The 26,463-nt window shown below is 35.8% G+C and overlaps 1 protein-coding gene across 1 annotated transcript in view; it reads right to left on the bottom strand.

The window, feature by feature from the left end:
- LOC134841890 (uncharacterized) overlaps window positions 1-26,463 on the bottom strand; it is a 263,656-nt gene that overhangs the window by 61,036 nt on the left and 176,157 nt on the right. The window lies entirely within an intron of this gene.

The following is a 26,463-nucleotide window of genomic DNA, read 5'->3' as shown; positions in this document are numbered from 1 at the left end:
TCACAGAAAAATTCCAATAATATTGAACTCTTTCCATAATAGTTTACCATTGGTTGTCAGTGTAGTCTTCCATAATTAAAGATACATAGTAATTCCTAAATCTAAATTTTTTCTTCAAGTCAGTACATCAACTGAGGATATTTTTCGCTGAAAGTTGTTCTATATTCTTAGTGATTTTTTCGAGAAAAAAATTTTCATGCAAAATACTGTTTTATCTTTAAACAAAGTGAAATTTTTTAATCTTAGGTTTTCTTCGAATTGAGGATTTTCATATTTGATTTTTTTCATAAGCAAGTAGTTGTTGGTTTTTGACTTACCAGAAGTGTCAAACCAATTTGTAGTCAAAAAACCTTGAAACTGTCATTTTACTACGCTTTAATTTCGAGTCGGAGGTTGGGTCAAACCTCGCACGATTACAACAAGCTTTTAAATCATAACTTACACGTTTTCGGTTGCTATTGCCAGATTTGTTGAAATTCCGTTTGAAAGAATGACTTGATAGTGTAGATTAAGTTTAACAAGCACATTCACAAGGAGTAATTTTGTTTCAATTGTGTATGGTGTTTTGATTGATTGGACTATTTTCCCTGCATGCAGTTTTTTCTCTACGTTAATTTGATTTCTTCTTGGAAGGCTACAAATTGGTCTAAAACAATTTCAAAATACTCAACATAAGTTTGAACTCGATTGAACCGTCGTCTATCGTAATTGACTCTTTTTCTTCAATTTGTCTGAACACATTGAATCCAGTCGTGTTTGCAGTGAGTTTAAGAGAGTGAGATTTGAAATAATCCGATATGATTTTGCGATTTTCCCCAGTTATTGAAGTGCAAAACTTACGCTATGTTTATTTAAGCGTGATGTCGGCGTATTGCACAACTTTAAGAAAATTGGACAATCTTTTGTTAAAATCATTTATAAACAGATTGGAAATTAGGGGTTCAAGTACAGTACTCTGTGGAACCCCTGATTTAGTCAGATCCAATTAGATTTGACTTATATTCTAGTTTTTTTTACTCTCATTTGCTTAGGAAAAAGTTTAAATTGCAATCGCGCTTTCAGAAAATCTTTGTGATGAGGCGGAATCTCATTCAATTTTTCTGAAAGAAGTGTGTCATTCTCTACAAAAGAGTGTGGAACTTTGTTTGTTCCCAACGAAACAGCCTAGCGTTGAAAATTTGTACTTTAGTAAATTTACCATTTTTATGTAAATTTTAATTGATTGTCTGATAGTATTTTTTAGAAGAGAAATTCTACTTGCTGTTTTTTTCAGTTTCTCGCATCATAGTTTGATAGCTGTCAAAAAATTAGAGTTAACAATTTTGCACATCTACACAGAAGTTTAGAAACGATCCGACTTTATCATCAAAAGATTTGTTTTTTTTTTGTTTCAATTTCATTTCTGAGTATTTGTTTTTGTCATATAACATGCGTTTACTTGGTATAACTCAATTACGCAAATTGAGTTCAAATCTTAATTCAATTTTGCATAGATGTAGATACCGACGGAGAGTCTAACCAAACCCTTAACGATTGGCCAACGTCCAACTCCAGCTCTATAACCGCTTAACCGTTTCTACCACCGACAATTCAGTGTAGTTCTCGTGAGATCCGGTCGAAAAAATTGTTACCGCTCAAAATTTATCAGCCGAGCTGCGCAAAATAACTCAAGGACTGGGAAAATTTTGAACTCATGGCTGAGCCTCAGTATCCCCAGACCACGAGGTCACTCCGAGAAACAGGGCTGGTACATTCTTACCTTTAAGTTACTATTTTTTTATTGTTTTTGTACAGTGGTTAAAAGTACCGCATACATCGGAGACGGATCAACACTTTCTCTCAATATCTAGCTTCTGATTATCTGAAAACAGAAATAGAGGTCAAAAATTTCAATTCAGGCCATCCCAGGAAGCTAAGAATTGTAAAAATATATATATATATATATATATATATAAGTAAGTTCTCTAGTTCAAGTAAGAGACCCTTCCAGATCCTCCACTTGGCTGAAGAAGATCCTTCTTCGCTACCGGGAAGAGTTGCAATTTCTCCCTATAGCTTTTCTGATCCGCGGGATATGTCCCGTAACGATTGTAGCTGCACAATCGTTACAGTTCGGAAGGGTTTTCTCTGTTCGTTCTTCACGTTACTATCTTTCGCCTTCTACGTGACAGCATCGTCTTCTGTTTAACAACGAAAATCAACTCTTGATTTTTGCCGTTTTCAGCTTTTGCAAAATTTTAGAGCCGTCACGTGTTTTTATTTGATTCGAATTTTAAGAAACACTTACTTCAGTTCAAAGTAACCCTTACCAAATCATTTTTTTTCAGCTACATCTAACGTGGTTAATCATCGTGTTTGACGTATGGTACGGTCACTCTTTTCCAACTAAAATCCACATCATTGTAACCAAGTCGATGACATTCTGGTAAAATGGCGCACACTCGCCGGACAACCCGGTCAATGTCGTCATTGAACATTGAGTCATACGTCATAATAGTACAGTGACGTCGAACAGAGTTTATAATAAGTACACCAGAACATTTTATCCCCATCATATTGAATAACAACGTGCTACAAGTGGAATCAAAGTACATCGCTACGAGCTCCCAACATTTTGTTCAAATCAATCTGCACTCTGAAAAGGCTACCTAAAATAAACTGTCTTTTCTGACATCCAATGTCATTTTCTCAAATTAAAACTTTTTCTCCTACGTTTAAAAGGTGTTAGAACGCAGGACAGTCCTGCCAACCACTAAACTGAAAATAATATACAATATCTAGTCCTCTCTGGAGTTTTAGTTGTTACTGGCCCTGAAATTTAAAAAAATCAAGAAACTCGGTGATTATAGAAAACTTTGAAATTTTCAGTTTAGTGGTTGGAAAGTGAAGTCTAGAGGGTATAGAGGGTACTTTAAACACTAATGTTCCCCTGAAGTAAGTAATTGAAATTGCCTTAAAGAAGCTGTACAGCCAAGTGTGTCCTCCTGAAATTCAAAGAGCAACCATGAAAAGGCTTTTGAATTTGGCGGTCAGCAAAGTATTTTTGAAGTATTATGATTCATGGTATGTGCAATCCAAGTTGATGGTCTAGCAATGAGTGTTTCCCTCGCTGTAATTTTGACAAACCTATGGCTGAAAGCTTACGAGTTTGCTCTAAGACAAGAAATACGGGTGGGAACGGAGATAAATCCAATGAAAGACGAAAATGGTTTGTGCCCATGTTTCCGCAGGTAAGTAACATTTAGATCAAAAGAGGTTGAATGCGGGAGTTGTCGAAACGTGTATCATCTAAAATGCGGAAAAATATCCGATGATGTGTACGCATCAATAACTGAGATAGTCTGGTACTGTGAAAGCTGCTGCCGCGCTAAGAACATGGAGAAGGATACTTCACATTTAAAATTGTTCCTCAGGTATGTGGATGACATTGTTAAAACAGTCAGATTGAGCCGATGTGTGTTCTCGTTGCCGTCATTTCTCTTCATGAAAATCTGCAGTTCACTCTAGAGGAAACTAATTTAGAGGGGAATTTGCCATTCCTGGATTTGAACATAAATGTATTGCAGGATAGGGGCGTAACCTGCACATGGTCTCGAAAACCAACAGATGCTGGGCTTGTACTGAACTATAGAACCTGTGCTCCAACTCAGTATAAGCGTATTGTTATCCAAGGCAATGTACACATAATTTTTTTATTGGTACATCTAACTGGGACCAATTAGATCAGGCTATGGAAACTAATAGGGTGCAAAGACTGGCAAATCAGTACCCTGAAAATTGGTCCGCAAAAGTGGCGGCAGACGCCCTGTGCAAAATCATCGAGGGTAAGAGTAAGCCCTGAATAGTGAGAGGAGTTCGTCAACTCATTCACCAAATTTTTGAACATAAATTTGAACATAAATGTATCCTGGATTTAAACATAAATGTATCGCAGGATAGGGGCGTAACCTGCACATGATATCAAAAAACCAACAGATGCTGGGCTTATACTGAACTATGGAACCTGCGCCCCAACTCAGTACCAGCGTATTGATATCCAAGGCCATGTACACAGAATTTTTTTATTGGTACATCTAACTGGGAGCAATTAGATCAGGCTATGGAAACTAATAGGGTGCGAAGACTGGCAAATCAGTACCCTGAAAATTGGTCCGCAAAAGTGGCGGCAGACGCCCTGTGCAAAATCATCGAGGGTAAGAGTAAGCCCTGAATAGTGAGAGGAGTTCGTCAACTCATTCACCAAAGTTTTGAACATAAATTTGAACATAAATGTATCCTGGATTTGAACATAAATGTATCGCAGGATAGGGGCGTAACCTGCACATGATATCAAAAAACCAACAGATGCTGGGCTTATACTGATTTATGGAACCTGCGCCCCAACTCAGTACCAGCGTATTGATATCCAAGGCCATGTACACAGAGATTTTAGGAGTACATCTAAATGGGAGCAATTAGATCAGGCTATGGAAACTAATAGGGCGCAAAGACTGGCAAATCAGTACCCTGAAAATTGCTCCGCAAAGGTGGCGGCAGACGCCCTGTGCAAAATCAACGAGGATAAGAGTAAGCCCTGAATAGTGAGAGGAGGTCGTCAACTCAATCACCAAAGTTTTGAATATAAACTTGAACATAAATGTATCCTGGATTTGAACATAAATGTATCGCAGGATAGGGGCGCAACCTGCACGTGGTATCGAAAACCAACAGATGCTGGGCTTGTAGTGAACTATAGAACCTGCGCTCCAACTCAGTACAAGCGTATTGTTATCCAAGGCCATGTACACAGAATTTTTTTATTGGTACATCTAACTGGGAGCAATTAGATCAGGCTATGGAAACTAATAGGGTGCAAAGACTGGCAAATCAGTACCCTGAAAATTGGTCCGCAAAATTGGTGGCAGACGCCCTGTGCAAAATCATCGAGGGTAAGGGTAAGCCCTGAATAGTGAGAGGAGTTCGTCAACTCATTCACCAATGTTTTGAACATAAATTTGAACATAAATGTATCCTGGATTTGAACATAAATGTATCGCAGGATAGGGGCGTAACCTGCACATGATATCAAAAAACCAACAGATGCTGGGCTTATACTGAACTATAGAATCTGCGCCCCAACTCAGTGTAAGCGTATGGTTATCCAAGGCCATGTACACAGAATTTTTTTATTGGTACATCTAACTGGGAGCAATTAGATCAGGCTATGGAAACTAATAGGGTGCAAAGACTGGCAAATCAGTACCCTGAAAATTGGTCCGCAAAATTGGCGGCAGACGCCCTGTGCAAAATCATCGAGGGTAAGGGTAAGCCCTGAATAGTGAGAGGAGTTCGTCAACTCATTCACCAAAGTTTTGAACATAAATTTGAACATAAATGTATCCTGGATTTGAACATAAATGTATCGCAGGATAGGGGCGTAACCTGCACATGATATCAAAAAACCAACAGATGCTGGGCTTATACTGAACTATGGAATCTGCGCCCCAACTCAGTGTAAGCGTATGGTTATCCAAGGCCATGTACACAGAATTTTTTTATTGGTACATCTAACTGGGAGCAATTGGATCAGGCTATGGAAACTAATAGGGTGCAAAGACTGGCAAATCAGTACCCTGAAAATTGGTCCGCAAAATTGGCGGCAGACGCCCTGTGCAAAATCATCGAGGGTAAGGGTAAGCCCTGAATAGTGAGAGGAGTTCGTCAACTCATTCACCAAAGTTTTGAACATAAATTTGAACATAAATGTATCCTGGATTTAAACATAAATGTATCGCAGGATAGGGGCGTAACCTGCACATGATATCAAAAAACCAACAGATGCTGGGCTTATACTGAACTATGGAACCTGCGCCCCAACTCAGTATAAGCGTATGGATATCCAAGGCCATGTACACAGAATTTTTTATTGGTACATCTAACTGGGAGCAATTAGATCAGGCTATGGATCTAATAGGGCGCAAAGACTGGCAAATCAGTACCCTGAAAATTGGACCACAAAAGTGGCGGCAGACGCCCTGTGCAAAATCATCGAGGGTAAGGGTAAGCCCTGAATAGTGAGAGGAGTTCGTCAACTCATTCACCAAAGCTTTGAACATAAATTTGAACATAAATGTATCCTGGTTTTGAACATAAATGTATCGCAGGATAGGGGCGTAACCTGCTCATGATATCAAAAAACCAACAGATGCTGGGCTTATACTGAACTATGGAACCTGCGCCCCAACTCAGTACCAGCGTAATGATATCCAAGGCCATGTACACAGAGATTTTAGGAGTACATCTAAATGGGAGCAAATAGATCAGGCTATGGAAACTAGAAGGGCGCAATGACTGACAAATCAGTAACCTGAAAATTGCTCCGCAAAGGTGGCGGCAGACGTCCTGTGCAAAATCATCTAGGGTAAGGGTAAGCTCCTGGATAGTAGCTTCTCGATCAACAAAGGATGCGAAGCCTCCAATGCTGATTGTGCAGTATAGAAGTGACCAAAGCTAAAATTTTGCAGGCACGTTACAAAATTTAACCAATTTTAAAGTGGTTTTCACCACAAGAAAACAAGAATCTTGCTTACCATCACTGAAATCAGCATTTTCTAATGAACTCAAGTGAAGAGTGCTTTATAAAATGTCATGTAGTAGATGCACTTCAGCCTATGTCTGACAAACTGATTGTCAATCGACCACAAAAATTGAAGAACATAAAAAAGCAGACTCACTGGCAGGCCTCCACCTTCAGCAATACAGTCTTGAGAGAAATAGCGCAGATCTTAGTTGGGAAATGGAATTATAAATAGGTCAAACAACCAAACAAAACTGTTAACACTAGAGGCAAAACATATCAGGAAAGAGAAACCGGGCTTGAACACGCGCGATGAGTCAAGGAGCAGGGAGTTGAAACTGAAACTTTAGTCCCGAAACATACTTGATTTTTTATTCAAAACGTACATGTGTAAATAAAATTTTTGTCTCAGAAACTTCCAGATAAAATTATTGAAAATTGTTCAAATAATTAAATAATTTAAGAACACAAAAACATTTTAATTTAAAGAGTTATTTAAGAACTGTTATAGGCTAATTTTTTAATATGATGGTTTAGAAACAAAATGTATGTGAATTATTGTATATATTTTTTGTAAATTGATTTTTTATCGTCATTAAAAAATTTTTTTGTGTAAAACCTGAAGAAGCACATAGTAGCAAAAACATTTGAAATTTAGATATATTTTTTCGAAAATATCTCCTCTTTAAAAGCTGTTATCTTTCAATATGTCAAACACCATTAGAATTTGGTTAAAAAATCACTTTTTTAGCAAATTGAAATAAAATTTAAAAAGCAATTCTACGCCAACATCACATTTTACTTTTACATAACACATTTTCTTCTAACACATAATTATACATAGCATTACTATAGAATTAACAAGTTAATCACCGAAAAACTCCAATAATATTGAACTCTTTCCATAATAGATTACCATTGGTTGTCAGTGTAGTCTTGCATAATTAAAGATACATGGTAATTCCTGAATCTAAATTTTTTCTTCAAGTCAGTACATCAACTGAGGATATTTTTCGCTGAAAGTTGTTCCATATTCTTAGTGATTTTTTCGAGAAAAAAAAATTTTCATTCAAAATACTGTTTTATTTTTAAACAATGTGAAAATTTTTAATCTTGGGTTTTCTTCGAATTGAGAATTTTCACATTTGATTTTTTTCATAAGCAAGTAGTTGTTGGTTTTTGACTTACCAGAAATGTCAAACCAATTTGTAGTCAAAAAACCTTGAAACTGTCATTTTACTACGCTTTAATTTCGAGTCGGAGGTTGGGTCAAACCTTGCACGATTGCAACAAGCTTTTAAATCATAACTTACACGTTTTCGATTGCTATTGCCAGATTTGTTGAAATTCCGTTTGAAAGAATGACTGGATAGTGTAGATAAAGTTTAACAAGCACATTCACAAGAAGTAATTTTGTTTCAATTAGGCATGGTGTTTTGATTGATTGGACTATTTTCCCTGCATGCAGTTTTTCTCTTCGCCAATTTCTTCTACGCCAATTGTCTGATAGTATTTTTTAGAAGAGAAATTCTACTTGCTGTTTTTTTCAGTTTCTCGCATCATAGTTTGATAGCTGTCAAAAATTAGAGTTAACAGTTTTGCACATCTACACAGAAGTTTAGAAACCATCCGACTTTATCATCAAAAGCTTTGTTTTTTTTTGTTTCAATTTCATTTCTGAGTATTTGTTTTTGTCATATAACATGCGTTTATTTGGTATAACTCAATTACGCAAATTGAGTTCAAATCTTAATTCAATTTTGCACAGATGTAGATACCGACGGAAAGTCTAACTAAACCCTTAACGATTGGCCAACGTCCAACTCCACCTCTATAACCGCTTAACCGTTTCTACCACCGACAATTCAGTGTAGTTCTCGTGAGATCCGGTCGACAAAATTGTTACCGCACAAAAGTTATCAGCCGAGCTGCGCAAATTAACTTAAGGACTGGGAAAATCAGGAACTCATGGCTTAGCCTCAGTATCCCCAGACCACGAGGTCACTCCGAGAAACAGGGCTGGTACATTCTTACCTTCAAGTTACTATTTTATTATTGTTTTTGTACAGTGGTTAAAATTACCGCATACATCGGAGACGGATCAACACTTTCTCTCAATATCTAGCTTCTGATTATCTGAATACAGAAATAGAGGTCAATAATTTCAATTCAGGCCATCCCAGGAAGCTAAGAAATGTAAAAAAAAGTATATATACAAGAGGGTTCTCTAGTTCAAGTAAGAGACCCTTCCAGTTCCTCCACTTGGCTGAAGAAGATCCTTCTTCGCTACCGGTAAGAGATGCATTTTCTCCCTATAGCCTTCCTGATCCGCGGGATATGTCCAGTAACGATTGTAGCTGCACAATCCTTACAGTTCGGAAGGGTTTTCTCTGTTCGTTCTTCACGTTACTATCTTCCGCCTTCTACAAGACAGCATCGTCTTCTGTTTAACAACGAAAATCAACTCATTGACTTTTGCCGTTTTCAGTTTTTGCAAAATATTAGAGCCGTCACGTGTTTTTATTTGATTCGAATTTTAAGAAACACTTACTTCAGTTCAAAGTAACCCTTACCAAATAATTTTTTTCCAGCTACATCTAACGTGGTTAATCATCGTGTTTGACATATGGTACGATCACTCTTTTCCAACTTAAATCCACATCATTGTAACCAAGTCGATGACATTCTGGTAAAATGGCGCACACTCGCCGGACAACCCGGTCAATGTCGTCATTGAACATTGAGTCATACGTCATAATAGTACAGTGACGTCGAACAGAGTTTATAATAAGTACACCACAAAACTTTATCCCCATCATATCGAATAACTACGTGCTACAAGTGGAATCAAATTACATCGCTACGAGCTTCCAACACTTTGTTCAAATCAATCTGCACTCTGAAAATGCAACCTAAAATAAACTCTCTTTTCTGACATCCAATGTCATTTTCTCAAATTAAAACTTTTTCTCCTACGTTTAAAAGGTGTTAGAACGCAGGACAGTCCTGCCAACCACTAAACTGAAAATAATATACAATGTCTAGTCCTCTCTGGAGTTTTAGTTGTTACTGGCCCTGAATATTGAAATCAAGAAACTCGGTGATTAAAGAGAACAAGGAAACAATCGCCTTCTTCGAGAGGTTATTCAATTTTCTTCATGTCACCACAAAGCAAACAGTTCTCCTAATTGAATAAAACTATCGTGCAGGCTGGAATAATGTAATTATTTTTTACACACAGGATGAATAGTAAAGGTTTATAAAAATACTAAAAAAATCACAACGCAAACTCATAATTGCAGCAACTGTGTATTAAAAATCACCAATTTTTTGCCGAACAATTTTCAATTTTAAATTCAATAAGCTAGGTTGCTCATTCAATTGTTTTTCAAACCAAACAATTTTGAGTTTTTATCTGCTCCTCTTTGTTGTGTTTTTTTTTCACATCTTTTCTCTGACGTTTGTTGTTTAGATGTTCTATAACTTCTGATTTCTTCTTATATTCCTTCTGCATCTTGGATTTCAGCTAATAGCAATGTTCCATCTCCTCTTACTGTGACATCGACTCCGCATTCTTGGTTTCAGTGTCCTCCAAACTATTAATCGCCATTCTCACGCTTTTGGAGGCAGTCTTCCAACACCTTTGCTCTTCTACCCTTTGTTTCCAACAATATTTTCTGTTGCTGAAGAAACTGCTGTGAAGGCGCAACCTCACGTTTCTCTCCAGATACTCACTCATCATATCCAACGTCTCTTCTTTGTCTCAGCTATCACAATTGATCGTTTTCAAGGTTCTTTTCACTGCGGTAATCATTGCCGTACAATTAGTCACCAATGCTCGCTTGAAAGCTTCTGATCCTACGTCCAGCTGGAATAAACTGTAATTTCTTCTATGTTTTGACATATGTTTTTTTTAGCGAATTCGTACAACCAGGCGTTACTATTGGTTCTGAACGATGGCAATAATTGTCTTTTGTCCACATAATTCCTTCACATCCAACGGAAAAATCAGCTTTTTTATAAATTGTTTCGAAAGTATCTAAATCTTCCAGACGGTTAAAACTTTTGGTCGGTGCTTCTTGTCTGTTGCTCTCTCTGATATGAGCTTTCAGCCATTTAACTGCTATCCTTATTCCGACTATTAGCTATCCAGAGTTTCATATCAACACCAGTTTACTACGTACAGGGTACCACCAAGATTGCAACAATCAGTGGCATGAGAATTCATCATGCGTCAGCTTAATTCTAATTCAATTTAGTTGCTCCGACGCTTCCAGTAAAGCCTCCACCTCCATCACTATTCTCTGAATTCCATCACTTTCATCTACTGCATTGTAATCCGTCGCTGATGATACTCTCTGCTTCTGTCTCGAAACCACTGAAGTTCCAACTAGCAAATCCCATGAACTTCTTTCAAGTATCGGTTCCAAGTTTTCATTAATTCTCTCTGCAACTGCGGCAAATAATTTGTAGAGCCACTCGTAAGATTTTTCTGATATTCTCGCAAATTTTATGCACTTTGGCACTGACAAATGTTAATTTACAATAGTCCTCGTGCTCTTCACATACGGAGTGTACTGGATACCGGCCCTTGCAAATAGGAGCCTCGTTCGAAACGACTAGGTATGGAACTCCTGAGGACCTATAAAACGCTTCACTCTGCCTTAGGCTCATTTCCATTTCGGTTGCTTCTCTCAATTTTCATATTTTTTTCTGCTCGGTCTGCAATACTCCGGAAACAATTCAACCTTGTAACCACCTCATGCTTATGTTCTAGAATCGATGGTGACTCCAAAGAATTAAACCTGCTGTATTGCCCTGGTGCAGTCACTAGATTCAATTTAGTTCCTCTATGACAATCTGGAACTAACTTTGTTTCGGTCTTCGTTTTCATCGCTACATTATTATTAATTGTCTTTGTTGCTTCGCATGTGGCTTCACGCAGTGCCCTTCCAGCGCTCAGACTTTCGCCAGATAGTTATCAGGTTTGACTCAATCCTCCAGTTGCCAGGCATCTGTTCTCGATTGATGCTAGATTTTATACGGTTTTTAGATCGCGCAAATTGTAATCAGGAGTCAACTCAATCTGAACATCTTGCGTTGCTCGCAATATCGTGTCGGCTTTAGAACTCGGGCATCAAGATGGCTTTATCAGTTCCGACACAACCTTAAACGTGCTCTCAGTATTTAATCCGAGGATCCTAAAACAATTTCCACACTACTATTGGGTTTTGGTTTGGAAGGTGCAGCCACCTTTTCTTCCAATACAAGTCCTAGCTTGATTTATTGACTTGAATATTCCTAAATGTTGATGTTCCAGGCACCCAGAGTCTCAGCAACACTGCCTGCATGTAATCAAAGTAACAATCACCTGTCACTTCGATCAAAGAGTTATAGGCCATTCTAACACTTCCAGACACATAGTGGTACGACTTCTTTCTGATCGGCCCACAATAATCAATGGATTTCCTAAGTGCTCCCGTAGATTTTTTCGTGAGTCTGAATTCTTTGTCGGAAAACCTGCCGGTTCCATCTATCTTCCTCGAATCTCCAAATTCACTGGTTTTTTCATGTGTTTAGAGCGGGTGCCCAAAAATTTGCTCCAAAAAGAATCCAACACAACCGAGAGCTTCTCTCCGCTTTACGCTCTCTATTGCTGTTCCTTCGCAAATCATCAAGATGCATCTTCACGAGCAGTTTTTTGTCTTTTGACCTCGTTTTTTCTTCGTACTCTTCTAGGGAGAGGGAACAGAACATTCGTTGTCCCCGATTTGTATAATAAAGATTGTGTATAGGTGAATAGAACTTGCAATTTCAAATTTGCAATGTATTAAGATAAGGAAAAGAAATAATTAGGTTTTAGTGTTTGTGTGATGGTAAAAGGATGGTAAGAAAAATGTTTTTTTTTTAGAAAGCTAATTTTTCCCCAAAAAATCTCAGCAAGTGTAACCTTGTTGGTAAATTTTAATTGGTAATAACTTGTAGATTGTAAAAGGTGTTATATTATGTTTTTCGGTTCATGGAAGTCAATGGAAAAATTTTTTGTACAAAAATTGATATTCATTTTTCAAAAAATAGAGATTTAATCTTAAAAGATTCAAAACACGACAAGATTGGATCTAGATCTAATTCAAAATTTGATTTTTTTTATATGGTAAGCTGACTGCCCATACTCGATTTAGCTGAAGATTAGTAAAATTTCAAAAAAAAACAAACTATTGAGAAAAAACTGATTTAAATAGATAGTATATAAGTCACTAGATCGTTCAATAAATTTACTGCAAAAATATACACTCACATTTAAAAAATGCACATTTACATAAAATTATTTATAAATTTCAAAACTTGCATATCATGATTATTATACAAGTTTTTCTGGTAGAATTTGAAAAGAAGATATGCTAAATAAATTGTTTAGATATACCATACAAATTATAAGTTTTGTAGTTTCCTGAGAACCGTCCGCCAATTTTCTTTGTTTTGAAGGAATAAATTATTTATTTTCAACCCAAAAAACAGAAAACTAGTAAGTTTTTTCCAATCGTGCAACCCTGATCCTGTGTTCTTCTTTATCGTTGCTCGGAGCTGAATTGATCATTGCAAAAGTTTATTTGTTGGTTTAGGAACTTTATTAGAGGGGTATGATTCAATTTATTTAATCTTGAGCTCAGGAATTCTTTCAACAATTTGCACAAGTGAAAAATTATACATCTTTGCACTTTTTAACCAATTCACATCTGAAAACGAAAAATTTGGAACTTTGTTTGTTCCCAACGAAACAGTCTAGCGTTGAAAATTTGTACTTCAGTAAATTTACCCTTTTTATGTAAATTTTTAATGATTGTCTGATAGTATTTTTTAGAAGAGAAATTCTACTTGCTGTTTTTTTTTCAGTTTCTCGCATCATATTTTGATAGCTGTCAAAAAACTAGAGTTAACAATTTTGCACATCTACACAGAAGTTTAGAAACGATCCGACTTTATCATCAAAAGATTTGTTTTTTTTTTGTTTCAATTTCATTTCTGAGTATTTGTTTTTGTCATATAATATGCGTTTATTTGGTATAACTCAATCACGCAAAATGAGTTCAAATCTTAATTCAATTTTGCACAGATGCAGATACCGACGGAAAGTCTAACCAAACCCTTAACAATTGGCCAATGTCCAACTCCAGCTCTATAACCGCTTAACCGTTTCTACCACCGACAACTCAGTGTAGTTCTCGTAAGATCTGGTCGACAAAATTGTTGCCGCTCAAAAGTTATCAGCCGAGCTGCGCAAATTAACTTAAGGACTGGGAAAATCATGAAATCATGGCTTAGCCTCAGTATCCCCAGACCACGAGGTCACTCCGAGAAACAGGGCTGGTACATTCTTACCTTTAAGTTACTATTTTATTATTGTTTTTGTACAGTGGTTAAAAGTACCGCATACATCGGAGACGGATCAATACTTTCTCTCAATATCTAGCTTCTGATTATCTGAAAACAGAAATAGAGGTCAAAAATTTCAATTCAGGCCATCCCAGGAAGCTAAGAATTGTAAAATATATATATATATATATATATATATATATATATATAGGTAAGTTCTCTAGTTCAAGTAAGAGACCCTTCCAGAACCTCCACTTGGCTGAAGAAGATCCTTTTTCGCTACCGGGAAGAGATGCATTTTCTCCCTATAGCCTTCCTGATCCGCGGGATATGTCCAGTAACGATTGTAGCTGCACAATCGTTACAGTTCGGAAGGGTTTTCTCTGTTCGTTCTTCACGTTAATATCTTCCGCCTTCTACAAGACAGCATCGTCTTCTGTTTAACAACGAAAATCAACTCATTGATTTTTGCCGTTTTCAGTTTTTGCAAAATTTTAGAGCCGTCATGTGTTTTTATTTGATTCGAATTTTAAGAAACACTTACTTTAATTCAAAGTAACCCTTACCAAATCTTTTTTTTCCAGCTACATCTAACGTGGTTAATCATCGTGTTTGACATATGGTACGGTCACTCTTTTCCAACTAAAATCCACATCATTGTAACCAAGTCGATGACATTCTGGTAAAATAGCGCACACTCGCCGGACAACCCGGTCAATGTCGTCATTGAACATTGAGTCACACGTCATAATAGTACAGTGACGTCGAACAGAGTGTATAATAAGTACACTACAAAACTTTATCCCCATCATATCGAATAACTACGTGCTACAAGTGGAATCAAAGTACATCGCTACGAGCTTCCAACACTTTGTTCAAATCAATCTGCACTCTGAAAATGCAACCTAAAATAAACTCTCTTTTCTGACATCCAATGTCATTTTCTCAAATTAAAACTTTTTCTCCTACGTTTAAAAGGTGATAGAACGCAGGACAGTCCTGCCAACCACTAAACTGAAAATAATATACAATGTCTAGTCCTCTCTGGAGTTTTAGTTGTTACTGGCCCTGAATATTGAAATCAAGAAACTCGGTGATTAAAGAGAACAAGGAAACAATCGCCTTCTTCGAGAGGTTATTCAATTTTCTTCATGTCACCACAAAGCAAACAGTTCTCCTAATTGAATAAAACTATCGTGCAGGCTGGAATAATGTAATTATTTTTTACACACAGGATGAATAGTAAAGGTTTATAAAAATACTAAAAAAATCACAACGCAAACTCATAATTGCAGCAACTGTGTATTAAAAATCACCAATTTTTTGCCGAACAATTTTCAATTTTAAATTCAATAAGCTAGGTTGCTCATTCAATTGTTTTTCAAACCAAACAATTTTGAGTTTTTATCTGCTCCTCTTTGTTGTGTTTTTTTTTCACATCTTTTCTCTGACGTTTGTTGTTTAGATGTTCTATAACTTCTGATTTCTTCTTATATTCCTTCTGCATCTTGGATTTCAGCTAATAGCAATGTTCCATCTCCTCTTACTGTGACATCGACTCCGCATTCTTGGTTTCAGTGTCCTCCAAACTATTAATCGCCGCTTTTGGAGGCAGTCTTCCAACACCTTTGCTCTTCTACCCTTTGTTTCCAACAATATTTTTTGTTGCTGAAGAAACTGCTGTGAAGGCGCAACCTCACGTTTCTCTCCAGATACTCACTCATCATATCCAACGTCTCTTCTTTGTCTCGGCTATCACAATTGATCGTTTTCAAGTCTCTTTTCACTGCGGTAGTCATTGCCGTACAATTAGTCACCAAAGCTCGCTTGAAAGCTTCTGATCCTACGTCCAGCTGGAATGAACTGTAATTTCTGCTATGTTTCGACATATGTTTTTTTAGCATATTCGTACAACCAGGCGTTATTATTGGTTCTGAACGATGGCAATAATTGTCTTTTGTCCACATAACTCCTTCACATCCAACGGAAAAATTAGCGTTTTTATAAATTGTTTCGAAAGTATCTAAATCTTCCAGGCGGTTAAAACTTTTGGTCGGTGCTTCTTGTCTGTTGCTCTCTCTGATATGAGCTTTCAGCCATTTAACTGCTATCCTTATTCCGACTATTAGCTATCCAGAGTTTCAGATCAACACCAGTTTACTACGTACAGGGTACCACCAAGATTGCAACAATCAGTGGCATGAGAATTCATCATGCGTCAGCTTAATTCTAATCCAATTCAGTTGCTCCGACGCTTCCAGTAAAGCCTCCACCTCCATCACTATTCTCTGAGTTCCATCACTTTCATCTACTGCATTGTAATCCGTCGCTGATGATCTTCTCTGCTTCTCTCTCGAAACCACTGAAGCTCCAACTAGCAAATCCCACGAACGTCTTTCCAAGTATCGGTTCCAAGTTTTCACTAATTCTCTCTGCAACTGCGGCAAATAACTTGCAGAGCCACTCGTAAGATTTTTCTGACATTCTCGCAAATCTTATGCACTTTGGCATGACAAAAGTTAATCTACAATAGTCCTCGTGATCGTCACATACGGAGTGTACTGGATACCGGCCCTTGCAAATAGGAGCCCTATTCGAAACGACTAGGTTTGGAATTCCTGAGGACCTATGAAACGCTTCACTCTGCCTGAGGCTCATTTCCACTTCGGTTGCTTCTCTCAATTTTCAGACTTTTTTCTGCTCGGTCTGCAATACTCCGAAAACACTTCAACCTGGATTGCCGTAACCACCTCATGCTTATGTTCTAGAATCAATGGTGGCTCCAAAGAATTAAACCTGCTGTAGTACCCTGGTGCAGTCACTAGACTCAATTTAGTTCCTCTATGACAATCTGGAACTAACTTTGTTTCGGTCTTCGTTTTCATCGCTACATTATTATTAATTGTCTATGCTGCTTCGCAAGTGGCTTCACGCAGTGACCTTCCAGTGCTCAGACTTTCGCTAGATAGTTACCAAGTTTGACTCAATCCTCCAGTTGCCAGGCATCTGTTCTCGATTGATGCTAGATTTTACACGGTTTTTAGATCGCGCAAATTGCAATCAGGAGTCAACTCAATCTGAACATCTTGCGTTGCTCGCAATATCGTGTCGGCTTTAGAACTCGGGGATCAAGATAGCTTTATCAGTTCCGACACAACCTTAAACGTGCTCTCAGTATTTAATCCGAGGATCCTAAAACGATTTCCACACTACTATTGGGTTTTGGTTTGGAAAGTGCAGCCACCTTTTCTTCCAATACAAGTCCTAGCTTGATTTATTGACTTGAATATTCCTAAATGTTGATGTTCCAGGCACCCAGAGTCTCAGCAACACTGCCTGCATGTAATCAAAGTAGCAATCACCTGTCACTTCGATCAAAGAGTTATAGGCCATTCTAACACTTCCAGACACATAGTGGTACGACTTCTTTCTGATCGGCCCACAATAATCAATGGATTTCCTAAGTGCTCCCGTAGATTTTTTCGTGAGTCTGAACTCTTTGTCGGAAAACCTGGCGGTTCCATCTATCTTCCTCGAATCTCCAAATTCACTGGTTTTTTCATGTTCACTTTCTTTTGATGAATATCTACGAGCGTTTGTATTAATAGTGTTCGCTTTGGCTCGAGGCCTTCGTTCAATATCTTCGCTCAGGTGTTTAGAGCGTGTGCCCAAAAATTTGTCCCAAAAAGAATCCGACACAACCGAGAACTTCTCTCCGCTTTAGGCACTCCATTGCTGTTCCTTTGCAAATCATCAAGATGCATCTTCACGAGCAGTTTTTTGTCTTTTGACCTCGTTTTTTCTTCGTACTCTTCCATAGGCAATAATGCCATGCAACGGGTGAGTCTGAGCTGCAACTCAGTCTTTCATACGATAGAGACTTCGGAGCATGTATTTTCGCGGTCAACTTCATTCCTTTCTCGAATAGACCTAACAAAACGTTCTGTGTGCATCTCCGATGAAACCAGTGTTGCATAAGATTTCTCTTTCATCGTAGTGTCTTTAATAATGCTATCCAGATAACACTCCAACGCGCCTTTGTTCTCTAGAGCTCATAGGTGTCTTCTTATTGAGTTCCTGTACTCTATCATTTCAATGTTGTCACCGCCGGCGGGCTAAATTGGCAATAGTAGAGATGTTGGAGGTGAAGTGGAAGGGGGGTCCAGGAAGACACCCATGTTTTAAGATAGGGAAGAGAACATTCGTTGTCCCCGATATGTATAATAAAGATTGTGTAAAGGTGAATAGAACTTGCAAATTAAAATTTGCATTGTATTAAGATAAAGAATAGAAATAATTAGGTTTTAGTGTTTGTGTGATGGTAAAAGGATGGTAAGAAAAATGTTTTTTTTTTTTGTAGAAACCTAATTTTTCCCCCAAAAATCTCAGCAAGTGTAACCTTGTTGGTAAATTTTAATTGGTAATAACTTGTAGATTGTGAAAGGTGTTATATTATGTTTTTCGGTTCATGGTAAGTCAATGGAAAAATTTTTTGTACAAAAATTGATATTCATTTTTCAAAAAAAAGAAATTTCATCTTAAAAGATTCAAAACACGACAAGATTGGATCTAGATCTAATTCAAAATTTGATTTTTCTTATATGGTAAGCTGACTGCTCAAACTCGATTTAGCTGAAGATTAGTAAAATTTCGAAAAAAGCAAACTATTGAGAAAAAAACTGATTTAAATAGATAGTATATAAGTCACTAGATCGTTCAATAAATTTACTGCAAAATTATACACTGACATTTAAAAAATGCACATTTACATAAAATTTTTTATAAACTTCAAAACTTGCATATCATGATTATTATACAAGTTTTTCAGGTAAAATTTGAAAAAAAAATATGCTAAATAAATTGTTTAGATTTATCATACAAATTATAAGTTTTGTAGTTTTCTGAGAACCGTCCGCCAATTTTGTTTTGTTATGAAGGAATAAATTATTTTTTTTCAACCCAAAAAACAGAAAACTAGTAATTTTTGTCCAATCGTGCAACCCTGATCCTGTGTTCTTCTTTATCGTTGCTCGGAGCTGAGTTGATCATTGCAAAAGTTTATTTGTTGGTTTAGGAACTTTATTAGAGGGGTATGATTCAATTTAATTAATCTTGAGCTCAGGAATTCTTTCAACAATTTGCACAAGTGAAAAGTTATACATCTTTGCACTTTTTAACCAATTCACATCTGAAAACGAAGAATTTGTTTTTTTTGTATAGTTTAGAATGGAAAATATAAAACAAATATTTTACGCGCATTTAAGTACTGAACCAACGTAGTCCCATACACAATTCTTATATACGGGACAAGGTCATTGAATACTGCTTTACAATCTAGATTGTAGTAAGTTCTCGGGTTTTTAGTTATGCATCATGAAATCAACTGGAGGCTTAGGTCTGAAGAAAAACAAAATAAATTGTACAGAGAGAACAACAATAAAAATTTCCAAAAAACTTCAGTATTTTCATAGAAACCTAAACACTCGACAATCATAGAAAATTAGCAAATATTCCAAAACTTTCATTTCGAGCATTTGATAGTATTTCTTAAAAAACTATCACATCCGTTACTTGCTCCAAAGGATTTGGAACAACATTTCTAATCTCAAGCTTTCTCCACTAAGTTTTGGCTGAGGCCAATGTTCAGCTAAATCTTGATGTAAAGTCAAGTCGAAAACTAGAACATAGTGACTTTGAAAATCTAGGAAGAGCTGGAAAATCTTTGTTAAAATGGTTTGTCCGTAAAAACTAAGTACATCATTAAAAAATTTCATTGTATATTTTAAAGAAGCTTGAAGTCTTCGGAAACGTTTGATTGGTGAACCAAACGATTACTTTTGTAGAATTTGTTCTTATTTTTTTTCTGATAAGTCGCTTGCTTTACTCAAGTTTCGCACAGAATACAAAATGTTAAGTCTTACCTGTTCAGATTTCGAAAGTGATCCAAGTTCCTCTGACTTTTTATCGGCATTCTTGTTAATAACAGGTATAGGTGGAACTTGGGTGGCTTCAAAATGTTGAAGTAAAATCTGGAAAATTTGTATTTTTACGCTTTACTGCTCACAAATCTACAAATGATTCTCTTGTGTTGCAATTATCTAGTATGATATGGTCTGACTGACTCAATTTATTGTTAGGAGAATTCAAAGTTGAATCAAAAGGAACAACACTCATGCTTTCATTTTTAGCACTGCAATCAGAAATAAAATCTTTTGGAACACATTCCTCTTTTTCTTGTTTTCCTTCCAGTTTTGGTTTTGGCAAAAACACATCAACAGTTACCAACAAACATTTCACTCAACTGTTTCGTCTCGCTAGTTTGTCCATAAAAGCTGATTCCATGATATAAAACTTCCATAATGTATTTTGAAGAAGCTTGAAGTCTTGGGAAACAATTGATTGATGGAGCAAATTTTTTATACGATGACTGGGTTTGTAGAAAATGTTCTAGTATCTTTTTTGAAAAACCGCTTGCTCTACCCAAGTTTGGCACAGAACCGTACGCAGCTCTACCCCTAAAAGACAATATGTTAAGTTCTACCTTTTTCAGATTTTGAAACGGATCCAAGTTCCACTGTCTTTTGTTTGGCATTCTTGTTAATAAAAAGTATAGATATAGTTTGGGTTGCATCCAAAATTGTGAGGTAAATATCTGGAAAATTGGTAATTTTCCGCTTTAATGCACACAAATCTACAATTGTTTCTTTGTGTGTTGCAATTATCCAATATGATATAGTCTGACTGACTCATTTTAAGTCTGGGAGAAATAGAATTTGAATCAAAATGATGCTTAATTTTTTTTGTTCTCAATCTTGCATTTTGAGAACTGCTAACAGAATCAAATTCTTTTGGAACATATTCCCCCTTTTCCTGCTTTTGTTCCTGTTTTCGTTTTTTATTAGCGTATTTTGTGATTCATCAACAGAGTATAGAATGAGCACAAACTAGTCCATACTGCGTCGATCCTTGAATGACAAATGGAGTGATACGAGATATTAGTTGTAAACCTTTAGGCGAGCCAAAAATAGATCTTTTTTTATGCAGTGAAAGTCCTCATTGTGTTCTGATATTTCCCTCGATAATTAAATATGTCTACTTTTCTGAGATTCTGATGCTCCCCTTGTAGCAAAGTTACTGGAAGATCGCGGATGAACTGAATAAAATTTTTTGGGCAAAGGAAAATTTTTTTGGGCAGAGTTATTTTGGGAAAATGTTTGAAATATTGAGAAAATTGATACGTATTGTATGCTCAACGTCCATAAATTTTGTTTCTGTTGCTGATGAAAAAAAAATCAGTTGGAACTGAACAACTGTTTGTGCATTATTTTTGCATTTTACAAAGAGGGCTACTTTGATTCACTTTCCTTTATAATGTCGAAAGTTTTTTTGCAAGAGCGACTCTATTATGATCTATTTTTGAGATATGGGTCTGGTTTGGATATCTTTTTACCACCTCCCAGATGTTTTCGAAATGATTTTACTTCCACATCTTTTGCAAATGTTTTGAGTTTTTTGTGTCCACTAACAACTTCCCCAATCTTTGATGAGAAGATTTCAAACAAGTGTGCTCCAATCCCTTTTGCACCTGGGACTATATGTTTTTTAATAAAAGGGGTTGAAGTGTTCCAAGAGTTTTCTGCCTGAAGCACAAAAATTTTTCCACGTTGTCTTCCATTGACTCGGAAAATGGAAAAATCAGTCGAATTTGGATCAAAAGTTTCGTATGAAGCATTATTCAAAAATGATTTATTCGAAATCTTGCGGAACCAGAGAACAACTCTTCTAAGTCCTACAGATACAAAAAATTTTTTTCACCTGATTTAACTCTTAAATCAGTAGATTAAAAAAAGCTAGCCGTTCAATTACCTAAGGATCGGTAAGTGTTTAATAATCTAAATTTTGTTTGTGAATTGGAACAAAATCAAACAAGGATTATATTGAGTGGAGAACAACCACAATATCCTCGAAACTCCTACGAAATTATAAAATACATCTCCGAAAAAGTGAAAGCTTAAAACCTACAGCACAGTACATGAATCATCAGTTGTTTACAAATTTACACATTAAAAAGTTGTTGAATCTCTGTCTTGATACTATGGAAAGAGTTTTAATAACTTTTTAAACTGTAATTTTGTAAACGACTGATGATTCATGTACAGTGCTGTTGGTTTTATACCTTCACTTTTTCGGAGATGTATTCTTATAATTTCGTAGGAGTTTTGAGGATAATCTGGTTGTTCTCCACTCAATATACCCCTTGTTTGATTTTGTTCTAATTAATTCACAACCAAAATTTTGAATAATAAACACTTATCGATCCTAAGGTAAATGAACGGCTAGCTTTTTTTAATGTTCTGATAATTAAATTCCGTTATTTTAAAATGGCTGTGGAAATAGATGTGCTCGAGTCTTGTTCTTCGTGGCTACAACTAAATCATTGATGCTTGGATACAATCTTGGTTGAAAATGCATCGGTTCAATTTTTCTTTTCTCCTCAGATTCTATGAATGTAAATTTTCCCTCAGTTAAATTTTAGTTTATTTTGGGTATGATATTTCTGAAATAGCAACCTCTATTTTTTTTCATTTGTTTTTGTTGAAGTGTAAAAACTGTAATGAGATAACACTACTATTCGGGTAACAATTTAAAAAAAGTATTAGAAACTAGCTCATTATTAAAAACATCCATGACAAGTGATTGACAGATAACAAATTTAAAAAACAATTTAGCTTGAATCTGAATGGTTTCTCTACTCTTTATCACACATTCTATACTCTGATAGAGGTTTATTGTTTCGAATTACAGTATTATTGAAAATTCTAGGTCAATTTTTAACAGATCTATTTGATTGTAGACACAAAATGCGGTAACTTGTGAACAAAGTTTTCATCATGATCTTCCATGAAGCGCTAGTTTGCGCGTTTTAATGATTGAATGGCTTTCTCTGCAAAAGCAGCTTATGTTTTGCTGATTGATGAGTAAACGTTAATGACTTTCTCCTTGCAAAATTGTTTGAAAGTTCCCCCTTTTTCTGTGTCCTTGTCAACCCAAAGTTTTTCAGGGGTGTTTTTTTTTAGAAAACTTTTTTGAAAGCTTGCAAAGTATATTCGGCAATTTTTGTTTCCATGTTTGAACTCTGACAAATCGCTAAAACACATCAACAGTAACCAACAAATAGTTCACTCAATTGTTTTGACTCGCTAGTTTGTCCATAAAAGCTAATTCCATGATATAAAACTTCCATGATGTGTTTTGAAGAAGCTTGAAGTCTTCGGAAACAGTTGATTGATGGAGCAAATTTTTTATACGATGACTGGGTTTGTAGAAAATGTTCTAGTGTCTTTTTTGATAAACCGCTTGCTTTACCCAAGTTTGGCACAGAACCGTACGCAGCTCTACGCCTAAAAGACAATATGTTAAGTTCTACCTTTTTTTCAGATTTTGAAAGGGATCCAAGTTCCACTGTCTTTTGTTTGGCATTTTTGTTAATAAAAAGAATAGATCGAATTTGGGTTGCATCCAAAATGGTGAGGTAAATATCTGGAAAATTGGTAATTTTCCGCTTTAATGCACACAAATCTACAATTGATTTTTTTGTGTGTTGCAATTATCCAATATGATATTGTCTGACTGACTCATTTTAAGTCTGGGAGAATTAGAATTTGAATCAAAATGATGCTTAATTTTTTTCGTTCTCAATCTTGCATTTTGAGAACTGCTAACAGAATCAAACTCTTTTGGAACATATTCCCCCTTTTCCTGCTTTTGTTCCTGTTTTTGTTTATTATTAGCGTATTTTGTGATTCATAAACAGAGTATAGAATTAGAACAAATTAATCCATTCTGTGTTCATCATTCAATGACGATTGCAGTGATACGAGATATTAGTTGTAAGCCAGTAGGCGAGATCTCTTTTTATGCAGTGAAGTACTTCAACATGTTCTGACATTTCTCTTCGAGAATTCACTATGTCCATTTTCCGAGACGTTGTAGTTCCTCTTGTAGCAAAAATACTGGAAGATCACGGAGGAACTGAATGAAACTTTTTGGGCAATGCCAGACGAGTTGCTTTTGAAGTTTTTGGGAAAATGTTTGAAAGATTGAGAGAATTAATACGTAGTGTGTGCTCAACATCCACAAAATTTGTTTTTGTTCCTGTTGGAAAAAAAGTTGGATTGGAACTGAACAACTGTTTGTTCAGCATTTTAGCAAACCAACTGTTTTTGGAGTTAAGTCAACAAGTAAATGACCATAGAAATGGTTGTTGCCTCTTGATACCACTATTCTAAATTAGATGGGGGACTTAATTGTTGAATTATTGTTTCGATTTGAGTAACATCTCCCGGCGATTTGAGCAAGACTATGTTTTTATTTTGTAGTTCTACATCTCTTCCCAATTTGCTTTGATGAAACAAGGCATGCTTAAAAATTTTGAATTTAAACCTCTGTGTCTTTCAGCAGTAGCAATTTTTACAAACTCTTCAATTTATTCAATTTTTTTTTACAAGATCGTCAAGAAATAACAAGTTTTTTTTCCATTATTGGGAAAGTTTTCAATCAGTAATAAGTCAACTCTTTTGAGAAAATAAAAGTTATTTCTTGAATTTGTCCACCAAAAGGTTGTAAAAGATAAAAACTTTGTCAAAAGTTGGTAGAAACGTTTTCATTTTCAACCAATCAAACATCAGCTGTAACTATCCAGATCCACTTGAACCAACTTGTAAAAAATTATTTTTTTCTTAGCTCTGGAGATGGTAAATTAAGACCGAATTCACTCGATAAAAGTAGTGGATAACGTTTTTCGAACAATTGCACATGCAAGTAATAAAACCTTGACACAAATCGGCAAAGACAATTGAAAACGGATCTATTAAACGTGCGTCCGAAAAATTCTATGTTTTCACTCATGACTCACATCGTCAAAACCAAAACTTCCCAAATTGAATTGCTGGTCACTTTTATCTTCCATCATATTTTTAGAATGAAATATTTGATAAAAATTATTATTTTAATTTATAAATCACAAAAGAACACCAAAACATTAAAATGATTTACAATGTATTAACAAAACACCGAGTCCATATTCTGTATGCAAACGCTTTTTTTTTTCTCAGTGAAGACTTTTTAATTTACAAAATGGGTAGTTGCTACACCTGCAATCATATTGCTCATCTTTGAATATCAATTTACGGAGTTTTGGATATGAGAGTAATCCAAGATTGTAATGACTGATTGCAAAATTGCTGTTAAATTTTTACTTTTTTCATAACTTCTGCTCAAGTTTGAAACCGTTGCTCCAATTGTTTTGAAGAAGATGCTTTGTAGAGCAAGCAGATTGAAATGTTGCTTTGATTTTTTTGGGAGGAGGAAAAGATTATCCCACAGTGTGCCCATTTTTGTAATCTCCTTTTCCTTTTCTTATATTGGTTTCATTATACTCAATATCCAAAAAAAAACAGACTCAGGATGTTTACTGTTTTTGCTGAAGTTTCTGGTTCAAATTACTAACAGCCGAACAATGCATACACTTTTGAAGCAGAGGTTTTTTTATATAAATAGAAAAGCATTCCAGTCAGACGATCAAGAAAACAAGAGCTAAGAAATTAAGGTGCAACATAACAAAAACCAGGATCCTTATGAGTAGTAGACTTCACAGATCCCGGAGCATCATATAGAACAGCATGAAGTTTAAATATTTTGAAGTTTAAAAGAAAACAAACCATACAGGAATTTTAGTATTAAATTAGGCCACCAAAAAAAATTGTTGGTCCAATTTCAAAATTATATCCAGGTCCAAAGTAATAAAGGTACAGAGAAATCATTTTTTTGACGTTTTGTATTTGATGGAAAGGCTTGATTAAACAAATAAAACACTCTGATTTTCAACATTTTCTGAACGGTCAATTCCTACAGTGCATGCGTCAATTTTGAGACAAATTTTCTTGATTGCCCCACATACGACAAAATCGAGTGAATCAAATCAATCAGTTTCTCATACTCTTTATTAACTGAAGTTTTTGTTTTTTCCATATGTGTTTTTTCTTTCAATTTTCTATAAGATCTTTTCTGAACAATAATTTCTAAGAATTTTACGTCTTCTTATCAGCAAAATCCACTGAAATTGAGAAATTTGTGATCTGAATCCAAATATTGTAATTTTGTTAAATTTTGAGTTTCCAAAACTGTTAGCAAAAAATTCTTGGAATTTTTTGTAAAACTATTTGGTTAACTCTCAATTTATTTTATAGCTTTAAAAAAAGATATTTTGAAAACCAATGCAACAACTCATACTGCTCAACTAAAAAAATAAATACCTGAGTTACATGACTATAATATTATCAGTCAACAAAATTATTGAACTTCTCATAATTATTGTAATTCTCAACAAACATAAAGTCTCTAAGATCCAAGACTCGGTCAAGTTCTTTGAACCTGTTTATAGTTTATTTGACTTAGGCAACTTGCTGCATTGCTTCATTCTCTTTTGCAAGGAAGAGTCAAACCTGAAGGTAGGGTGGCTTGTTAACATTGTA

The sequence above is a fragment of the Symsagittifera roscoffensis genome, chromosome 3, assembly GCF_963678635.1.
Source record: "Symsagittifera roscoffensis chromosome 3, txSymRosc1.1, whole genome shotgun sequence".
NCBI lineage: Eukaryota > Metazoa > Xenacoelomorpha > Acoela > Convolutidae > Symsagittifera > Symsagittifera roscoffensis.
Note: the sequence above shows the minus strand (reverse complement) of the source record. Positions and strands in the feature narration are given on the sequence as shown.